Genomic DNA, 22,122 nt, shown 5'->3' on the forward strand with positions numbered 1-22,122 from the left:
TGTTACCGCAATGCTTGGGCACCATATGAACGTAACAATCAACAACTTCGAGCAGAATATTAACACCACTAAATGAACTGGCCTTTGAAGATTCTTGATCTGAAATCCTCAACGACTTGTTCTGGCGTTTAATCTGTCAAGCTCAATCTGTATTCTCAAAAGCTGGCTCTCGGCCATAATTTCTCTAAACGCAACATCAGCCTAAATCTCAAGATAGGGTTGACCTGTAAATAAAGTGGATATTGCATGGCAAACATCATGAACTCTCTTACATGTTAACCAGAGGGTTCACTCATGCAGCCATGAAATTGTGATGCAGACACGATATATTGACGCTGGTTTTGTGAAGTGTTTCATGCTTCCAAGGCTTCTTCAGTTGTGAAAGCTAAATAAGCGATGAGAATAAAAAAAGAACTTCAACATGCTCACAATATGGTGGCCATTTGAAAGTAAATAGCAGCCTTTTTGGGCACCCAGGTTGCCTGGTGCAAATCTACTATGCCACAGTACTTGCGTTACCCAGTACCAGCCACTTTAAAATGCAATGTGTTCAGAACCCTTTTTCTCTGTTTGTCTGCTTTGGAAACAGTTTAACATGTGTTCAGTAGGCGTCGAGAAAGGGGACAGAAAACACTGTGCACCACTGATTTCTAACATGTTTCGCTGGATGCAGCACACCGCACCGGATGCAGGTGAAGCCAGTGGAAATGCGATGTCATGCAGTCGCTTGTCCTGGAAGCAGGGCATATGGTGGACTAACTAGTGCGTGCGATCAGATAATATTGCTGCGGAAAAACTTTTCTTTGTGGTTTTTCACATTTTAGGAGGTCTCTACATGTCTTGTAAGCACTTTTATGACAATCTGAACCCGTATACGATAGTGTTCTCTTACATCAAGTTTTTTCTGATTTACCAGTGTTTCCATTGCACGCCACTTATGTTAGCGACACTGTAGACACTACAATGGAAAAATTCTGGACACCTCGAAACACTGCTTGGGTAGTTTATGGCACATCAGGCAGGCATGTTAGGGGAAGAAATGCTACACACCCGTGCAACAAAGTGCTGCCGCAAAGTTGTCAAGCACCAACTTCTGGGACAAGGCCAGCTTCAGTCGAGGGCGCTCGATGTGCTGTTCATCCCCTGTAGTAGAGATCAGTGGCGTGGACCCTTTTATACTGGCTGTCTTTTCTGGTCGGAACCTTGGCAACAGCTTCCACCATACTTTTTTTGAACCTGCAACATGTGCGGAGAAAGTCACATCACTGTGCGTTGATTGTATGGCTTTATTGTGCTACACATTCTATCAAATCATTAAAAAATACAGTTCACACATTTTTACTTCTGTATATAGACAGTCTAGTTGCTATACACGCGAAACATTACCATTCCTCTGACAGAATGCAACAATAGAAGCGTACACTTTAAAGCTACACTAAAATTTAAATTGATGTGACACCATATGAGCATACAGTATGCTTACTGTATGCTTTAGCCCTGTGTCAAGTAAAAGCTAATTGTCAATCATTTATGGTGTATTTCTACTTATTCTGGGTCATCAAACTGTACAATCAATGTTCCAAGTTTACACAATGTTGGCTTTTGATTGCCTATGTGATCCGTTTCCTACTTACGCATGCAGTAATCCCACTGTATTAAGGAAAAAGAGAATAGGAAATGCCGTGATAATCTTCTACATTTGATGAGGGCAGGAGCAATGACCAATAGCATGTGGTTGAAGCTACATAAATACTCAGTTTTCACACAGCTTAATTATTCAGCAAGTAATAAAGAGCTATCCTGTGTGCCTCTGCATGACCAATAAAATCTGACTACTTGACACTGCACTAAGGCTGCCGCTTGGTACTGTTCGGCAGTTCAGCTTTGGTTTTCTGATATACAGAACTGTTCAGGTACCAGTAGTTTACTTTGCGATAAAATGGAGCTTGGTGCACTGGTCTATTGCACATAAATAATGCGACAGCAAATATAACACAAGGATAGGAATATGGGTCTCTTGGAAAAAGTGCATATACATTATGATTATAATGTGATGTGATGCCACAATGAAACAGAAAGCAACGCATAGAAGTGGACGGCGCTTCCATGCCACCAAGGTTATTGGACAGACAGTACTTCAGAAGTGCCCGCAACACAATGTGTTGGCGGACTAGTTGGTGTGAATCCATAAATACTTTGTTAAGCGCAAAACAATGGACACAAGAAAGACGACCAGCACAAGGCGCTACACTCAACTGACATCACTTTATTGCGTCGCTCCTTTATAAATAGTAGAATGTAGAAGAACATCCGCAGTGAGCACCATGTGCAGAGACCACCAACAACCAATCACAAGAGCGTACTCATGCGACGGGATCCAAAAAACCATATTGAGCACTGCACAAGGTTAAAGAAGGCACACTAATGCACTGTGACCCCAATGACTGTATGAAGAAAGCTTCTGATAACTCTCAGGCGGTGGTATCACAGCACTTTTTCAAAATCGTAGTATCACGAAACATGGCTTTGCACTTCCATATTTTACAATGTTGAGCCAAATGGGAACCTGTGCCTGTTGGTATGGATCGCTTAGGTTCGCAATGTTTCGTGATGCTACGATTTTGAAAAAAGAGCCGTGATACCACCGCCAGAGAGTTATCGGAAGTTTTCTTGATACAGTCATTGGGGTCACAGTGCATTAGTGTGCTTTCTTTAACCTTGTAAAGTGCTCAATATGGTTTTTTTGGATTCTGTAGAATGAGTGTGCTTTTTTGATCAGATGTTGGTGGTTCCTGCACATGGTGTTCACAGCAAATGTTCTTCTAGATTCTGCTGTCTACAAAGGAGGGACGCAATAAAGTGATGTCAGTTGAGAGTAGCGCCTTGTTCTGTCGTCTTTCTTGTGTCCGTTGTTTTGTGCTAAAAAAGCAATGATGTATTCCTTGTGTGTGTTTGAAGACAGCTCCACACGCAGTAGCGTATCCAGTATTGCTGCCCAGTGGCTTAGCTCGCCGCAGTTTGAAGTGCCACAAAACATAAGGAGAGAAACCTGCATTATAGTCTTGTTGCAAACAAGAATATAACGTGAAGTGCATTCTGAGGCCAGAAACTATAAAAAAAAAATTTCATGATGCACCGCTGTGCCAGGTTTTATAGCAAAGTCGTTTTATAGTTTATAAAACTATAAAAAGTTTATAAACTTTTAAACTTATAAACATAAACTTATAAAGTTTATGAACTTTATAAACTACTATAAAACTATAAAAGTTTTATAGTAGTTTTATAGTTTATAGTTTTATAGCAAACATTTAGTGTAAATATGACACTATGATGGTGCACAATGGTGGTAATCTGTAATAATATAAAAGGTGCCTTAATGTTACAACAAAAGCTGACATTACTTAATAATAGCCCTGTAAAATTTAGCATGCAGGGGCACCGCTTGGTTAAACAATAGTGATGTATTGTCTATGTACACAAGTATTACCCACGCATTTCTGCCATTGTCTAAATGGCATAAATGAATGGGTAATACTTGTATACATAGATATTACATCTCTATTGTTTAACCAAATGGGTAAACTATGTCTGCCTGACACAAGACTAGAATTAAACCATAAATTATATATAGTCACCCTAACAGTAACACCTCATTTGAACTTCACAGTAAGTAGACGCCTGTTGATACCAGCCTCCCCCAATGCTAAACTGTGCTGCATGCTCTACAGAGAAATTATAGTGGTATCACTCAACTCTGAAGCAATTCAGGACTGCAGCACTGTAGAAGACATCTACAAATGTCCCATTTCATGTATAACAGCCTGAATTGCTTGCACATATTACCAAGTGCAAATTAAAATTTCTTTTTGTTTAGCATTTTTGCCTGCTAGACCACAATCCAATGTCATCAATATATTAACATATTACCTCAAAGAACCTAATTTGGCTTATAGATTAACACCTTTGCATACTGCCACAGCTGCACTCTGTCATATGCGTTGCAATCATAAAGGAGTGCTGGTCCACCAGCACTCCAATGTCACTAACAGTGATCACCTACACAGCTAAGTAAACGGTCATGATTCAGGTGGCAAATAGCTATGAGAAAAAAAAAATCCACTCACCTTGAGAGCTATAATACTGCAATAACTTGAGAGAGATGGACCCATTGCAGGCAGCAGACCTCTTCTCAGCTCCAGCACAACAGCAACTTGCCTTTCAGTAAAAGAAAAGGATTGATTAGTAATGATAAGTTACCTTGTTTTTGCTGAGTATCAATACAATCTGACTTTCATGCATATCCACTCTCCGCTTTAGTAATACAACTGAATTATTCGTCAAATAAAAGAGTCTATGATGATACCATTCGCTTCTCTTGTATGTCCAAATTTTTTCGCACTGATACCCCGTTTACTGCTTGCTTAGTGGCACGAATGCCTTGACTGCCCAGACATCATTCAAAGGAACACGTCTTGCTGCACCGCAAACGGTGCAGCAAGACGTTTTTTTCTGGTCACAATTAAAACGTGCACCCAAGCAAGAAAGTAACGATCACAGGTAGTGAGCGACTGCTATTGCCTCGAACGTTTATTTCCGTATTTTAACAGAAGTTCTTGTATCGGATACAGTATGCTCTCAAGCCAATACAAGCGTCAATACAAGAGCTCAACTGAACGCAGTTTTATTCTACGCTTTTAACGCGAGTGAACAAAAGGTTAGAAGTATCTCACGGAAATTGCGATCGAGCCAATCGCGCTACGACTGGAATCGATGTGAAAAGATAGGTTGATCCCTTTCCCCATTCATGCGTGAGTTTTGCCCTAAGACGTTGCATAGTGGTCTTTTGAAACTATATTTCTGTTCGCGACACCGGCTTACCACACATCATTTTAACACCTACGTTATGCAAACCAAATAAGATTAAAATGGGCTTACCTCATGAGCAAGTTACGAGCGCGCGTAGACTGTTGAACACCCGTTGAGAGCAAGCAGGCTATCCGTGTCCAAGCGCATACGTGCTCCCAAACACAGGACAACTTCTTCGATGCCGCAGCGAGCAGAGTTTTGTACACGAAGTGAAAGACATCCAGCGCAAATATCTCCGCGCGATGACGGCAAATAACGAGCGCACAAGCGTACACAACACAGCAACAAATTCGGAACTTTGCCAATTCGAACGTGCCGAGACCCAAGCAGCGTAACCATCCATCGTTTCTGTTCTTCGCTCCCGATGCGTCAATCTCTCTTCCTTGGGGTCTTGCTCCACCCTTGAGTACAAATCAAGAGATATTTACGGCGAATTATCAACATTTACAACACGACTCGAAAAATGCCGGCTGACAACACATGTCCTGTCCGTCTGCCACTCCTAACGGACGCGCAGCGCGAGCTGCCCCCTGGTGCCGCACTCTGAGCGCGGAGAACCGAACAGAATCGGTTTCGTTTTCGCATTTGTGCTCTAGTTACTGGAACTGCAATATAATTGCTTGACAATTAGTTGAATTCTAAAAGAGGAGAACGCTTTCTCTCCCACAAGTTAGTGCGTTTTATACAAAGGGAGAGAGAATTCAAAAGGCAGAAAGGCAGGGAGGTCAACCAAAGCATTCGCTACTGGCGATAGCAAACCCCTGTGCTACAATGAAGTGCAAAGCAGTGCACTGCAATGCGTCCATAAGCTCGAGTACAGTGATAATTTGGGCGGGTTGGTGCATGTAATGAACGGGTAAATAATGAGTTGTGTCATAACATTACCCATGCAAAAAGCACGTGGAACTAATGGTGTTGCATTCTAGGTCAAAAAGAAATAAAGCTTGAATCGTTACATCTCGACACTGGGCATTCTTTCTTTCCGAAATATTTTTTTCTTCTTTTTGACAGTATACACAGTACTAGCACGGTAATAGGTCCTTCATCTTCAGTCACCTTCCAGTAGTTTACATACATGTCGGTGCATGTTCGCGTTCTTTATTCTACCGTACAAGAACGAGCGCGCTTACCGGTCTTGTTTCAAGATGAAGCGCCAAATGTTTGCGATTACATCTTACCGCAAGAATTAACACATGAACAGTGAAGATTATGCGTAATCTATTTGTCTCAATGAATGGGCAGTTATTGTCAGAGACGAGATATTTTGTAAATATCATGGGAATGAGTTCAACCAACTACATTGCAGTTCAGCAGTGCCCTTTGACACTTGGGTTAATTGCTTGCCGCATTCGAAAATTTCCTCCGACCATTGTACTTGGATCTATAGGCCACCAGTCCCCTTCGAGACCATTTATTGCCAAATGTAAACGCAGTTACGGTCATTATACCACTCCCTGCGTTTCGGTACTGATTTAGAGTGCGCACAATTTTTGGCGTATAGAGCACCAATGTCATTGACAGTGCACCAGCACCTGAGTGCCGCAAGCTTGTTTACGTATGCACGTATGTCCCCGGCTCTTCATTCACTTAAACATATATGCTGCGTTATTAACTACAAAACGCTTAATTTAAGAATACTGCGAGAACACGCATATATTTGCGCATATGATCAGCGTTACTAAGCCCATATGCGCGGCGAACTGCGACCGGAATAGAAGATGCGTATATATATTTATACGATCTGTTATTGCAGCTTTTGGTAGAAGGCTAGCTCTCATATTTTGTACGCAACTTCATAATGCGTACAGTTTGCGTGTTCAATAAAATATTGTTAGCTGAAACTTTATGAGTACGAGCGCTCATTCAGACAGCTTAAATTTTCTCACAATATACGCATGTTCACATAACAAAAATACGGAATTCTCTCTGTTTCGTCCAAAACAGTGTATAGCCGTTATATGATTACAGTGAAAATGTCCGTAAAGCTGAATACGGAGAGCACTTTCCGTATATTAACGGCAGATTTTGCCGTATTTTTGAAATGGGACATACTTTCCGTATTTTTATCTGCAGTTCTCCGTATAATGACAGAAATCCCCCGTAAAATTACGGAAATTTTTTACAGTGTAAGCATTATGTTCCCCATGACTCCAAAGACTGGCGTCGGCGGCGGCGTTACAGAGCGATGGCACCAAAAATGGCCGACAGCGCCAAGAGTAAAAAACAGGTTAGAAATGCTGGGATTGACGTCATCTCTCAGGGAGGTTCCTGTAAGTAAAGTAAACCAATGCCTTGGAAACGAAAATATAGTACATTTAGGTCTGGATGGGAGTCGAACCCGGACTTTCGGGGAGCGAGACGAGCACGCTTCCCCGACGCCACGGCAGATCCATGGTTCTGGATGACTAAAGGTGTGGCTTAGCGCATGTGTCATTGGACACGTGACGACAAAGCCTAAGGGGAGGAGGTGGCGCCACGTCATGAGTGTATAAAATTAGCGCGCTGTGTCATCTGTGGGAATGTCACGTTCCCACACGCAAGCAATCTTAACTGTATCTGGTTAATTTCTTTATTCTCTCTCTCTCTCTCTCTTTGTCTATTCGTGTGCAGAACTTTATTTTAGTGCACTACCTTCTAGCAAACGTTTGCGAACTTCTGTGTTATATTTTTATCTTTCCCATGGAACAAGGAGGAAAATATCTTGAAGAGAAAGTAACATTTCACTGAAAAGGTGAGGCAGCTTTCACTTGGAAATGACGCAATATATAACTGCCTTCCAACTTTGCTTCCAATTTCAACTACCGGAATGGAAATGTAAGAATAATTACTATATAGGTTTATCTAACATATATATGGCAGCACTTTAATGGGATTCGTAGAGGAACAAGCAAATAATACTGTATCAATCTTCATAGCATCTCTTTCTTAATTTTGCGGTCACTTGTAATTGTTGAATCATTAATTTTTTCATGAGTAGCACTTTCAGCGGCGCGTATCGGGTTAATAGATTGTACGCATAGTGGCCCTGGAATTGACGGACTAAGTGCCGCTTTAATAACACCCATTAGGGCGTCCATTAATCAACGCGACCGTAAATACGAGTCCGACTCCCGAGCGCGCGCTGGCGTCAACGAAGGAGTGTAAGCGGCGGGAACAGGAGTGCCACCCGACGTAACGTTCGCGAACTTTCTCATGGCACGACGGCAGTGCCCCGATATGCCGCGCGTCACTCTTGCGGGCACTAATTGCAGAGGCACGCCGCAGCCGCTTCGGCTCCTTTGTTACGCGCCCCGCTGAGAAGAGCACGACGCGACGATGGACGACGCGTCTGTCAGGCCCGCACTCATTTGACTTTGACTCCTCGACCTCCTCGACACGCAGCACTTTGGTCAATTGTCACTGGCTCCCTGCGCATCCCCTCCCACTCTCTCACTCGCTCGCCCATGTTTAATGCGTGCCGCAGGAGGCGCTTTAGATTGATGAAGCGCAACGCCGGTTCCCTGCTCCCTCCCGACCAAACACCGCGTGATTAGGGGACAACGTGTCCCATTGTTACGTCGGCCCGCGACACGCAAACGAACGACGCTTCGTTCCGCGACGCGCGCTCTAAACCTCCGCTGACTCCGTCCGGCCAATCTTCGCCGCAGGTGGCAAAGCAGTGCGGTATTGTTTTGCGGTGGCCGGCCGAGATCTGGATCAGCGAGTAACACGTTTGTGTCGGAGCGTTAAGTGGGTGGACTGGCGAGCCGTCGAGATTGTCGATACATGCGCACTGAAGACATGTTTAACATATGTATCGTCGTGAGACGGAGATGCAAGAGAATTAAAAAAAAATATAACGCAAGGCTGTGATATCCTTAACCGATCGTAAATTTCAGGCATTTGTCAAAGACGTATTATATACCCAGTGCACTCGCAAGCGCTTCTTCTTCGGTATTATGGTTTCTTGCGCTATCTGTAGCCAAAAGGATTTACCAGATCAGCCAAGTTTGAATATAAAGCTCTAAATGAATGATAGACGCAATCTTAAGAAGTGGGAAGCTTCGACACCATGTAATGTGCACATGAAATAAATTTCATGCACTGTATATAATGCACTATTGTTATTTATTCGGAGAGGAAGGATGTCACATTACAGATTTTCTCAAGAATTGCAGTTGACAGGAAAATCAACGAATAGGTGAGCAGAGCATAACCACAATAACGATTTTTCATGTTGCAGATGCCTAGTTTCCCCAAAGTACAAGATGAGCCGTGTCTAAGTTCATTTTCTGAGCCGATGTAAAGAAATCAAAGTGTTTTTTATCAGCCTAAAATCCCGTCATCATATGCACCTTGTATTGTGCTACGATGCTTTGGGCTGTGGTGCGCGAATCGCCCGAACAAGGACACTAAATTCGCTCCAGTTATTCAAATAAGTGGTTGTACGCTTGCGTTCTTTCGAAGGCACAGGTCATTAGGGCCACTTTCGTATAAATGTTTTCCCGCAGTCGCAGGCCTGCGCAGTCTCCGAGGTGAACCGCAGGTGAGCGTCCCGGAAGCGAAGTGGGCGCCCAGAGCACAACGTCGTCCCTATTAGCAACGGTGCCAGCTGCTGCTTCGCTGCGTGCGCGCCGCTGTTACGGCACTCTCGATCATGTCACCCGGGAAGATGCGCCGCCACAGACGCCGCACGCGATGAGTGGCTCGCTCGAGCGGTTGGTTAGGTGGCGGTCGCAGTGAGCGAGTGCGGCCCGCAGAAGAGCGCCATCTGCGGAGGAGAGCGTGGCTTTCGGTGAGCCATCAATCACGCACGCCCGCCAATTCATCACGCGCCACATCCACGTACATCCATGCTGCGCTCGCAGAGCGGGTCACGATACGGAAAATGATCTGCGCTACGCGCGCATTCCACGATTGCTCGGGAGGCCCTCGCGAGAGTGTAGCGCATTCGACCACCTCGCAGCTTGACAAGAAACCATTCCTTACTAAACGGAACCGTCGCCGGCCACCTTTGGGAGGCACCGACGGTGGCGACGGGAGGACGGTGCGTTACTCGGCCACGGTGCGTTTGGCGCTCGCCCGCCGCCGCCTGTCTCGCGTCATGGCGTGACGGGCTGCCGCTGCTGCCTGTATAGCAGCAAGCCGCAGCTCCGTAGTGCCCGTTCGTTCGTTGTCGCTTCGTTCGGAGCGCTGCCGTGCTGCACGCGAGCCTTCGAGGCTTTCCACCGTGAGACAGGCTGCCCATCTTGTGTGCGTTACAGCGGACGCCCATTCGCCGGCAGATGGAAGGGGTCGGGAGGAGGTCGCGATTTGCATTCTGTCGCTCACCGGAAGTGTGCGTGCCACACAGCTCCATTGCCAGCGAGTGCTCGAGACGACGCCCGTCGACGACAGTGGCGAGCGGTGTAGGCGTGGAATTAACTATATCTGCCTCTTCGTGATGGTTAGATGCGGTAATGGCTCCCACGTCTTTCAGCGAGAAAGCAGTACGCGCCAGCGGAATGCTAAGCGTCTGCGCTGATTTCCCAGCTGCCGTGCGGCACGCGCTGCCACGCGTCGCTTGGCTGATGCCGCGTGAAGTATCTCGGTGGCGCTATCAAGATGTTTCTCCACTGCGGTGCCTCGACGCTGTGCACGTCCTTGTGACAAACGCACGCTGAATGAAAGCTTAATATAATTTATTTCATTTGCGCAATTCTGAAACGCTGTGTAGTACGACGAGTGTAGCGGTAAGCGCAGCAGTGTAAGCAATGCGTATACGGCTCTGCGCATGACGTTTCCGGCGCAACCGCTGAGAAAGACGGATTAAATGACCGTGCGTCGACGGTGCTTCGTCTCTCTTTTCATTCTTTTTCCTTTGAAACATAAGTAAAAAGCCCGTAATGTTCCGATGCTTATGAAAAGGCGTGAAAGGACAGTGCCCTGGTAAAAGCCCCGCAAATGATGGTGTCTTCAAGATGCCGTTAACTCAAGGCCGGAAATTCTGACTCAAGCGAAGTGGCTGGGCCCCTTGATCATGGCATATTTCTCAAACTATTGTTAGGCCGACTGTATACCTCTCAGGCATGCACCACAGCGCAAATATGACCCTGTGCTCCCGTATTTGGCTTTTGCGCATAGTGAGATAAATATTTTCTTGTGCATAAGGTATATTTGTTGCTGGAGGTAGATATTTATGATACCATATAGCTTGCTTTACCCATCAACCACAACCGTGGTGTTTTGCTGCTGCTGCTGTTGTTGGTGTTGTCCCTGGTTCCTGCGGCTTCTGGACAGTACTAGAGCGTTTGCTTTCGGAGTCTACACTGTTCATGCACGTAATGTACGCACCCAGCGAAGACTCACGACGTTTTTAATGCAAAAATGTCGTCTATTATTGCTGTAAGATATATATAGTTGAGCAATTAAATTGCGGATATTAATGTGTCATAACGGCACTTTGAGTTATGGGAGACGCCCTAGTTGTGGACTTCAGATTAATTTTGACAACCTGGGGTTCCTTAACATGCACGCAAGCTACATGGTTAATTTACCCTTAATTAAAGACTGCAGCCGTGACCGGCAGCCGAACTTCGGGCGCAGCGGTACAACGTCATTAATACTTGGTAAGCGCTGTGGGTCACTAGAATAATCTAAGCAATGCAGGGCTGACACCGTGGCTGGAAACCAAACTCATGCATGAAACCCCGATACGAGCCGGCAGGATGTTCCGCGCGAGTAGAATGTCTTTATCTCGCTATCGGCATGTCGCCACAGAAACATTTCAACGCCTATAAGTCATTGATGTTCGATGTCACCGAACCACTACTCGGACTTCCTGTCATACAGTACCTCGCAGAAGCAAGGATCCGCTTCAATACGAAGGCCGTTTCACTTACCCTTAATTATAGAGGTCGCGGACAATTAGAAAGCAGTTTCTCCAGTGTAACAGCACCTGTGTAATTTGTGACCGCTGAGAAAATTCGTGAGCCGTCAAGGCCACGCAGGCTCGGTTCTTGCCGAGAACGCTGTCTCAAAATTAAAGGAGTTGATCGGCATTTTATGAATGCATATCTATAGGACATGTTTCCAAAAGCTATAGCAGCACGTTATCTGCAAGTGCTACTTGAAGACCTTCCCCATCGCTCGTCGGCCCTCAAAGCTGTAAAGGCGCTTTTGTCTTTCTTGAGGGCGACTGGCCTAGGTGAACGCCTTTGACTTCTCAGGCCGTCCGCGTTCGCACGCGAGCTCACCGCGGCTTTCCTCCCCCTCCCCCTCTCTATCTCATCTTTCTGTTCACTCTCTCCCGTCCCGCAGTGCTAGGTATCCAACGAAACGCATTTCTGGTAAACATCCTTGCCTTCTTTCTTTATTTCCTCCTCCTCCCTTCCAAGTTCATGTACGAACAAATTTAAGAGAACAACGAACGAATTCTCTTGAAAGTTGTTCCAGCCTTGTAAATAAGCGTAAAATCTTACACCAAAGTATGCGCGAACGCTGCTCGGAAAACTTTGTATGCATTCAGGAGCGAGTCAAGTATCTACTAGAGTTACATCTTAGCAAGTAAGTCAGTCAAATTAGGAAAATAATGCAGGTAAATCAGCGTGACTTCGCAGGATTGCCTACAGAGTGTTGCCCCTGAAGGTTTATTGACAGGGCAAGTGCACCGGTTATGCCTCGGCGATCGGTTTTACTGGAGCTGCTTAAAAAGTCTCTTCGATTTTGATACTGTTCTGGAAAAAGTTGCCGGAAATGTCATGCACTTGCGGACCGATATTTATTTCTCAAAGCGATGCCTAAAACCTTCCGAACCCTCTCGGAAAAGCCTGGCAGTGACTGCAGATTTCTTGCCGAATAGCTCATACTTAAAAAGGATGAATGCGTGCCCGATCGTGGGAATCGAACCTCGGCCCCCCAGAACAGCAGCCCACTGCCCTAACCATTAGGCCCCATACGCACTTCTACAGTGCCAACGACAGCTAACTCTTTGAGAGGATCTCCGCGTGTGCCACACTGCGTGGCACGAGTGCTGGACAGCACACGCGCCAGTTTCCTTTACGCCTAAGATGCACCAACGAAATGGGAAAATTTATCGCATTTGATTAAGCACTTCACGAATGCTTCGCTTCTCATAGATTCCAAGATGTACGTTAGATCTGCATAATTTGTTTTTCTTTTTTGAATACTTGCAACGCTAGGCACCAAGTACCGACCTCAGTCATAATGGCGTACAAACAATCGTTACCGGAATCAGCTCAGAAGAAAAAAAAATAAGAAGCAGGCGTAAGCAACGCGTAGCGCGCCTTAGCTCAGCGGTGTCAGACTGGGATCGGCCGCCACCAGCTGTCATGCAGTCGTGCCGCAAGAAAGGCTCGCGCACTGCCCGTCTATTCGCGATTCAAGGGCCAACTCCAAATCCCGGCACGCCGGCGAGGGACGTTCCGTGCACCGTCCGCACGCGGCCAGCCGAGGAGCGGTGTTGGCCAGTGTGTGTCAAAGCTGAAGTGCACTCAGCGCTGCCTCCCCCCCCCCCTTCCTTCCGGACCGGCCTTGAGAATCCTTCGCGAGTGTGCTTGTGTGTGTGTGTGTGCACGGCCTTGTTTTTTGAAGAGGAATGACATCCCCGCTTCTTTCTACTGGTGGCAGCAGCGTGCGAGAAAACAAGAGCATACGAGAACGAGTCGCACGCTGCTTCGCTCCGCGTACCTGCTTCGGCAGCCGGCAAAGCGGTCCCAGCGACGCCGGCGGCGGGAAGTAGAAGAACGAGAAAGTTGCGCGCACGCCCAATTGCCACCGCGTTTGAAAAGCAGGCGCGGCAAAGAGAACGGCTGCTTCGAAACGCGGAAATTACGCAATTAGGCGCGCTGCGAGGGGATACATTCCCGTTCGCCGAACATCTTCGTTCGCGTTTACGGCTCCGCTCCGCCGCTGGGACCTTCGACTGTTAACTGCAGTCCAACTCTGCGCGCGCTAGCGCGGCCGGCGTGTCCACTTTTGCTCGCCTGGCCCGTACAAGCGCGAACAGAAGACGGTGACCGTCTAACCCATTGTTTATTTCCGAGAAGAATTTAGCGCTGTATGCGCTTCGCGCACCGTTGACGCGGCCGCTGGGGCCACCGAGTGGCTGCAGTCAAGAGTAGTGCTCGTGCCTGCGGAGCTGGGCTTTGGGGGAAGGGCGTGCGTTTCTTTTAGAGAAGATTGAGAGCCCGCTGGCCCGCCGGTCTGTTTGACAAACGCTTCGGTCGAATTCGTTGCTGCTGAAGAAATGTTTAGACTCGTTAAGTACGCCGCAGTTTCGTAAGATGACGTTTGTGTTCCCTTGTAGTCTCATTCTGTTGCTTGCCTCGTATTCAGGTTAATATTCCAGTCCGTGAACGACCTTTGAGGAGTGATGGAAGTTCCGTACCTTCCAAAGAAATATATATTTTTCATCTTCGGTACAATAGCCCATGAGGAAAAAACAAATCGGTCTAAAGCATGGTCAAGCTGGTGGCGTATGTATGTGTTTTTTCTTGCGCTAATTGAGTGTTCGAAGCCCACCTGCATGGTGATGCAGGACATGGTATTCAAACGCTGCACTAAAACCGCACTGCACCAAAAAGCAGCTGCTGCATCAGGAAAGTTATCATCTCGCTGTCGATAAAGGTTAGAGTGCAGCCACTGAGGTTGCTAGACCATCATTGAAAGCAACCCTATGGGCACAGCAGCCTGAACCGTTCTTATTTGCCGTTCTCATCTGTCGTTGTCATTTGCCGTTTACGCTGTGCACGAGGACACCTGACTAGAGGTATAAGTCTGTGCTACACGAATACCGAGGCAGACACAAGCGGAACACAGTAGAAAATGTCATAGTTTCGGTGTCTGCTCGCGCGATTGCGCGACGTTGGAACAAGCAGACGAAACGGAAGTACATCTCTCTTGCTGCGGTGTGAAGTAAAACAAAGGCATTCAGACATTTGGTTTGTGTTTTATTATTTCGCTAAGCTTTGATCCGTCTATTCTAGCAACATATTACACAAATAATCGATGTTGGCTTGAATAATTCTCGAGATCACGTGTCGCCACGAGCAACGTCACAGTGCGAACACGTGTGCGTAAGCGCACTAGCACGTGTACGTCATCCTCCAGCTTGGAGTGCGGCGGCCGCGAGGAGGAGGGAAATCGGCGTTCAGTTTGAAACTTCAGATCTTTCCGCGGTGCGTAGCGATGTAATACTTTGCAGACACGATCGTTATCGCGCATTGTATGCTCTACGCTTGTCAGCTCAACATGGTCAGACCGAGTGAGGGGCCCTTTAACAGAAATCACCTCATATAGGGCGATTATGTTATATTAGTACAACATGGTGATACAAAGAAATAAGAGAAGACTGGGACGTTCACCAAATGTGCATCCGATTGGCTATCCTGCAGTGGGGGAAAGGAAAACGGGAATATATATATATATATATATATATATATATATATATATATATATATAGATAGATAGATAGATAGATAGATAGATAGATAGATAGATAGATAGATAGATAGATAGATAGATAGATAGATAGATAGATAGATAGATAGATAGATAGATAGATAGATAGCAAGGAACTGGAGCACTGTCTCCAGCGATCATTGGCCAAGAAGGCAGCCACTCTTCCGCATTTTGAACACGACTGAACCGTGCGAGTGGCTTGGTCTGCGTGGTGCGGTCAGCGCACATTCATTCATTCATTTTCCCCAGAATTGCAATGGGCGAAATTCAGAAAGAGCAATGCTAAATAAAAGACGTGGACGAAGTTTTGCATAACCCATGGTAATCAAATACAGGCGATTCTTGAGCTATCAGTCGCGGTACCGACTTAGTTGTTACTCCACGAAGAAAGGCTTCATTGAGGCGCTCTACGCTGTATCCTGTGGAAGATAAATGTCTTTGATCATAACTTTTTTCGTGCCATTGTCCTCTCCTTTGTGCTAATCTCTGAATTTTTGTAAATAAGTGGCATTCGGTAGTTAGTAATGTGTCGCGGCGCATTGCCTGATCGAAGAGGACTTGTAATTTATTACTTCCCACATTGTGAAATGTATTGTAAACAAGAAGAGGATCTCTTGTTTTACAGCACCCAAAAAGCAATTGGCTAAGTAGTCTCAGAGAAATAAGAACACACCAAACTAAAACCGTGGAAGTCGAGTAGTGCGATCTCTCTATGTAATCATGTGAGTATTGTTTAGACTTTTTTCTGTAGTACTGTTTCTCAGGCACAAGGTGTGTGAAAAAATAGAAGCAAAACGCAGGAAAATAGAAATTTGCAAGATATTTTTTGTTGACAGGATAATTGCTTCTTTAATAATACGACGAAGCACGCCTACGGAGAAATATGCGGGTGTGCCTTACACTTAGAACGAAAAAAAGTAGAAATGGAAACACTGCGCTTCATTGGAAAAAGAGGTCGTCCCCACGCCCGCGTCTCTTTTTTTCCGGACGTACAGCTTTAACTGCGCATTTTATAACCGCATAGCCACCCTCACTACTGTCGTGCAACGAGCGTGGGTGGCTGCTTAGTAGACAGGACAATGTGTCTATTCTGTTGTCTACCCAATGTGGCCGTAAGTGATGTCACGACATAACGAAGTACAACTTCTGTACTTTTTTTCCGGCACTCCCATGATAACACATACCAGCGTGCTATCCACGTAAGACATATATTTATTATTCATATTATTTTCATGAATCCGCTTCGCTCATATTCTGCGGAAGCGCTTCTTGCAGCTGTAGAAAAGTTCATTCCAGGAGAGTTGCTTAACTGTCAGCAAGGAATGGTTGTAGAAAACCATGAAGTTGACAGGTGCTGTGACTCACCAAAGCTTCTCTGCCCATTGGAGCATACGCCATTCTCGTGTTCGCGCATGCTTTGTTCGACTCTGTATAGGCAGCTGGCTCTACTGGGATGCCTATAGCTCGTAGAGCATAATACGATCAATCATAATCTTACCGATCTGAATCACTGCCCTTAGTTACTTGAATCATTTTCTCAGTTGCTCCTTGTCTGCATGTACAAACGAAATAGAACGTAGCTGTGTTTTCCCATTGATAGCACTGGTAAGGCAATTTGTAAATTCACGGTCGCTAGCGTATATATTTAAATTACACTTGCCATATAAACTCAGCTGATTCGCGTATTGTACCACTCGTATAGGTTCCCACATTCCTCGTTCCCCGTTGACACAATTTTCCGGTTATTACGTCACTGAAAGAAGCCCAAGTTACCACCGTGAGCTCATCAAATTTCACGGTAAGCTGTGAGTCATGGGTTCCCTTGATTTTAAATGCGCAAGCATTTGTATACTTACCCAACAAGAAATTTGTCCGTCACGTAAGACAATGAATGGATCATACCCCAGTAAGCCAGCAAAAAATGCAATGGCTCATTCCCACGTAAAGCAGCGACTACAGGCACTCAGCAAAGTGAAGCGAACAATGCATACATTCATTGAAATCACCCATACAACAAACAGAACACACGTTTCAGTGAGGAACAAGCTCAAAAGAAGCATCCGGACCATCAATAAAGCACTGCATACCTCCCTCAGCAAATGTATTGGTGGTTTTGCAACCACTTCGGTTAATTAACCTCGATTAAACCTTTATTAACACCAAATGTTGTGGGTTATACTCCCACCAAAGGTCGAGAGTTCCAGTTCCATAATTAATTATATTCTAATTAACTGTCGCTATAATTAACGTCACCTTTATTCTTTATTAACACCAATGGTCATGGGTTTAAGTGCCGGAATGAAGTCTATCTTAATTAAACTTGTATTATCATGTTCACTATTGAACATGATAACCGAATGTTCGATAAGGTTGATAACGACCAGCGAGGGTTTATAAAGGTTTATAATGGTGGGATCAACTTCCGTAACAATGATAATGACACCGGGCTGCGTGGAGATGAGCAAGTGGCACAATGCTTACGCATACAGAGACAACTACCAGAGGAGTTTCTGCGGGAATTTTTTTTCTGCTCTTGTCGAGCCTTATGACTCAGGCTGGATGACAGCCTTCTTGTCTGCTGTCCTCATGATTGCTTATTTTATCATTCTTCTTCTCAAGTAAAATTTTTCTTTTCTTGATATTATTATAAAAAATGCAGTGCAGAAAACATACACACCATGCAGATATTTCTTTTCGTGCCAGCCAAAAATACTGGATTATGTGCTCAGCATTCTTCAATGTTTGCATCGTTGATGCACCGAAGCACAATACAGGACACCGAAGAAGGCGCCTGAAACAGAAGCTCTACGACTACGGTCTCTGCGGTAACAAAACAGTGGCAGAAGATAGCTAATATCTTAGCTTTCTTGAGGATCACCAATTTTGGAATTGCCATCAAAACAACTCAATGTTTTTATTGTTGTCAATGACAATCACACAATAATCTTTTACCTAGTTCGAAGTGATACATGTATCATAGCGTAAAGAAAAACAAGAAAAGACAATTTCACAGTACCTTTTACAAAAGCTTACGATCAAAACCAGTACAGAGCTTACTGGCCAACTCTTCGTCTCTATTTTACTCATGCTTCCAATCTGTCAAACTGATCCGTTTAAGGTCGCTACTGCTTACACTGCGTGTTATCCTATACTAATCGTTCAGAAGATGCTTCATTCTAGGCTGCTCTTGAACACTGCGACTTCCCTCACACTAAGTCATCGACTGTCCGGCGACCACTCTTATGTGAAATCCTTCTTTTCTTTTACATCATTTTCTAAATAATTATTCCCAACTTAGCTTAGGTCTTGCAGATACGTTTTGTTCTATATAGTTGTAGCACTTTCCCATTCATTATAAAACCGTCCCTTATGTAGCAGAACTTCCCGAAGGAGGACACTAATGTGGTAAATTAAGATGAATTGGGCTCCTTTGCCACAATCTGCACTTTTTGTTACACTATATAGGTCGTCTTGCTTTTCGTCATGTTATCTTGAAAGTACCTGCGAGAATTCGCCCGGTCTGCGTTAATCACCTAAATGCCTTCTTCAGATTAAGCTTTATTTGGGCTTTGTTTCTTCATTGCAAATTTGCCGCCAGACTCACTTTGGACAGACTGACTCTGAGCTGCAGGGTAAAAAATAACAAGGAGCACAACGCGGTGAGTTCCTTGCCCCCCATTAGTGTGCAGCTGCACAACGTTATACTCGAGTGCTCGATGCGGGCGGAAATGCGGCTCATCCTCCCGATAAAGGCAGGAAAAAATAAATAAAAGGGTAAAAAAGACTCAACCAGAGGCCTAAATAGCTGACGTGCTTAGAGAACTCGTTCCCGGCTTCGACTCTGGACAGCAACGGCGCAAACTGCCTGTACGAAATGCCATGAGCGGGACCCCCAAGTTCAAGAAATAAGACGCCTTCGAGCGACCGCCACCATTTCCTTCCGGCTTGAGGGGAAAGAAAACAAGAAAGCAGGAGTCGCACCTTTTCTCCGGAAAACGGTTGGAGACGAATACTTGAGAAAAAAGAGGAAATAGAAGTTGAAAAAGTACAAAGGCACGTAGCCTAAACGGCTGTATGGTCCAGAGGACTGAAGAATTCTTAGAAGAATGCAAAGGAAGAAAAAAAAAGACGAAAAAAAATGGAGACGGGTTAAAGCGAGTCCACCGATATTTCCGCAAACTTCCGTAACGGGCGATGTTTTAATTCCGCGATCGCAGAGGCGTCCGTTCTGACGCTGTCGGACACGCATTTCAACGCTTTCCGCCCGTTCGCGGTCGATTTGCAATTCCAATTTTTAGCGCTCCCATCCGTGAAGCCACGAGGGCATGCTGTATATCTTTATTTTTGGAGGCCTATGTTCGAAGCTCTGTCTTCAGCATGTGTTATTACAGGGCGCTTCTTTCTTCAAGCGGGAACCTGCCCGGGCTACGCTTTAATGCTGACATAACAACGAAGTCGTGACGAGCGGTGCCCTGCCGCCATCCCAGCACCTGTGCGCTCAGGCAATGAAGAGTGTAATCTTCGTTAAGCATCGTGCGTGGTCCTGCGGGAGTGGCTGCAAATTTTGTTGTGATTTTCGGGGTGTATAGTTTAAGGACCCATGAATCCTTTGAAGGCCTAACCGCACGAATCGCTTCTTTGCCGCGTCCAAATGTCGTCGTTATTTAGGCCTTCAGCAAGCATATGGCAAGAATACTCCAAATAGCATTGCAACGTTGCGTTCATTTGGCAGGCGAGGAAATCAGTTGCACAAACTCCGGACGTGTATAGGAGGGCATCGCTCGCGCAAATGGCGCTGCGTCGTAATGCTGGCTTCACGTGTGAAAACAAAGTCAATGCATTATATATATAATGCATATATATATATATATATATATATATATATATATATATATATATATATATATATATATATATATATATATATATATATATATATATATATATATATACATATATATATATATATATATATATATATATATATATATATCTGCGTGCGCGCGTGTGTGTGTGTGTGTTCCTCCGATCTCTTACTTTTTTTATTTCCCCTCTCTTTTTTTTTTGCTGTCTTTTCGTTCTTTTTTGGTTATTTGTCGTTCTCCAATGAAATATATAGAGACTGTTGCGAAAATGAAATGTATCCCTTGAAAAAGTTAGTCCACCAGCCGACACTGTTGGGTAAATAAAACAAAGATAACAGCGAAGTTGTGCTTCTCATCGTTGTATATACGACTAGGAAATTGATACGAGCTCTCCGTGCAAGATATATCAGCAGCGGGCAGCCAGCACGTTACGGCTCCGGGCTGCATTTTTACAATTGCTAGTAGCTACAGCTGTGCGTGGCGTTTCTCGCGGCGCTCGACGTTTCTGCGCAGGCGTGTGTAAGAGCGGGTGCGAGAGAGAAAATCTGGGGGCTTTGCCCCTTGAATATGTGACTCTGCCTAGGCACTACGGAGTAGGTTTCTTAACGCGTGTTGCATGCGTTTGTCCCCTAGACATGCCGGCAAGGCGGAGTGCGGCCGAGTTTGTTTACGCTCCGCCGTTGGCTGCCCGCGCGGTGAGGCAGTGGGCACGGACGCCCCATTTGGTGATCGCTGTGTCTGAAGCGGCAAGGTTCTGACTGGTGCTGTATAAGTCGCGGGTCGCTTTTTTCGTCACGACGATAGATTGCATCTTTTTACAAGCACTGCTCCAGGAGGGCACATGTAACCAGCAAACGGAGGCCTCAGGAGAGCACCTGAGGTTATAATAAAGCAGGGGCGCAGGATCTCCGGAACACCCAAGGGGTACCAAGGAGATCAAAGCTGGAAGCAGAGCGGCCCGTGGGTTGAGGTCGCGGAGGCCGAAGCGTGCCAGGGGGTGTTCGCATGAAAAATTGGCTGTCTGCTAGACAGCCGGTCTTATACAGCCCTGACACGCGCAGGCCTCTGCGAGTCCCACGGACTAGTCCGGGTTCCAGCTTTGGTGTCCCCGTTGCCGCTTTGGTGTCGGGGATGCGCCGTCAATAATGCGAAATAATGACACGTTGTTTCAATTAGTAAAAAAACATGACTGAATAAATATCTCCGCGCTCCTCTCTGTCGCAGCGTTCTGGCTGCCCGCCGCTGGGTGACGTAAGCCGAACGTAGGCAGAGGCCGCATATGCGCAGGTGTGGATCTAAGCCGTGGCGTCACCACGGGGGTATAAAAGCAGCTCCGCTCCGCCGCCGCTTCGACAGAACAGCCGGGAGAAGAGCGTCACTCCCGAAGAAGAGGAAGCGCGGCGAGAAAACCGCCGTGCCGATACTCGAGAGCGGATGTCAGGACATCGGTCGAATCCCGAATATCGCGCCGGTGAAGCGGCGGGGAAGTATCAGCAACTTGCAGAAGATCCGGAGTTAAATGACTGGTGCTCAAAATAAAACAACACAGTGTACATACTTTTAATGACCGAGTGCTCATTGCTCTCTGAGGGGCTAACGACGACACCACGCAGAAAACTTGGCCGAGTCTCAAAGCATAACCACGCATAAACTTAGCCGAACCAAGAATAACCTAGGTGGGGCCGCCAGCTTCGCTGTCTTCCCAGTCTTCGGGCCACTAGCGCGAAGCTGACCCAATTTTTTTTAATTAGCGACTAATTGCCCCGTATTACCCGTCTACCCATAATCGCCACCAATGACGGCATGTATACCAGGGAACGGTCCTTTTATTTCAAAACAGGCATTTTTAAATATTACCTAGCAGTCTACGTAGAAAGACCCAGTGTTTTTATTTATTTTTTGTTCCGTGATACTCTCAATCCCATCAGGGATTTTTACAGGAGTGGATTAG

The 22,122-nt window shown here is 45.7% G+C and overlaps 1 long non-coding RNA gene across 1 annotated transcript; it reads right to left on the reverse strand.

The window, feature by feature from the left end:
* Positions 1-1,088: 1,088 nt before the first annotated feature.
* Positions 1,089-5,324, reverse strand: LOC135902379 (uncharacterized). Its single transcript, XR_011514956.1, has 3 exons — positions 4,936-5,324; positions 4,125-4,215; positions 1,089-1,236 (listed from the first exon to the last, which is right to left on the reverse strand). It is a non-coding gene; the product is annotated as an uncharacterized lncRNA (long non-coding RNA).
* Positions 5,325-22,122: the final 16,798 nt, after the last annotated feature.

The sequence above is a fragment of the Dermacentor albipictus genome, chromosome 5 (assembly GCF_038994185.2).
Source record: "Dermacentor albipictus isolate Rhodes 1998 colony chromosome 5, USDA_Dalb.pri_finalv2, whole genome shotgun sequence".
NCBI lineage: Eukaryota > Metazoa > Arthropoda > Arachnida > Ixodida > Ixodidae > Dermacentor > Dermacentor albipictus.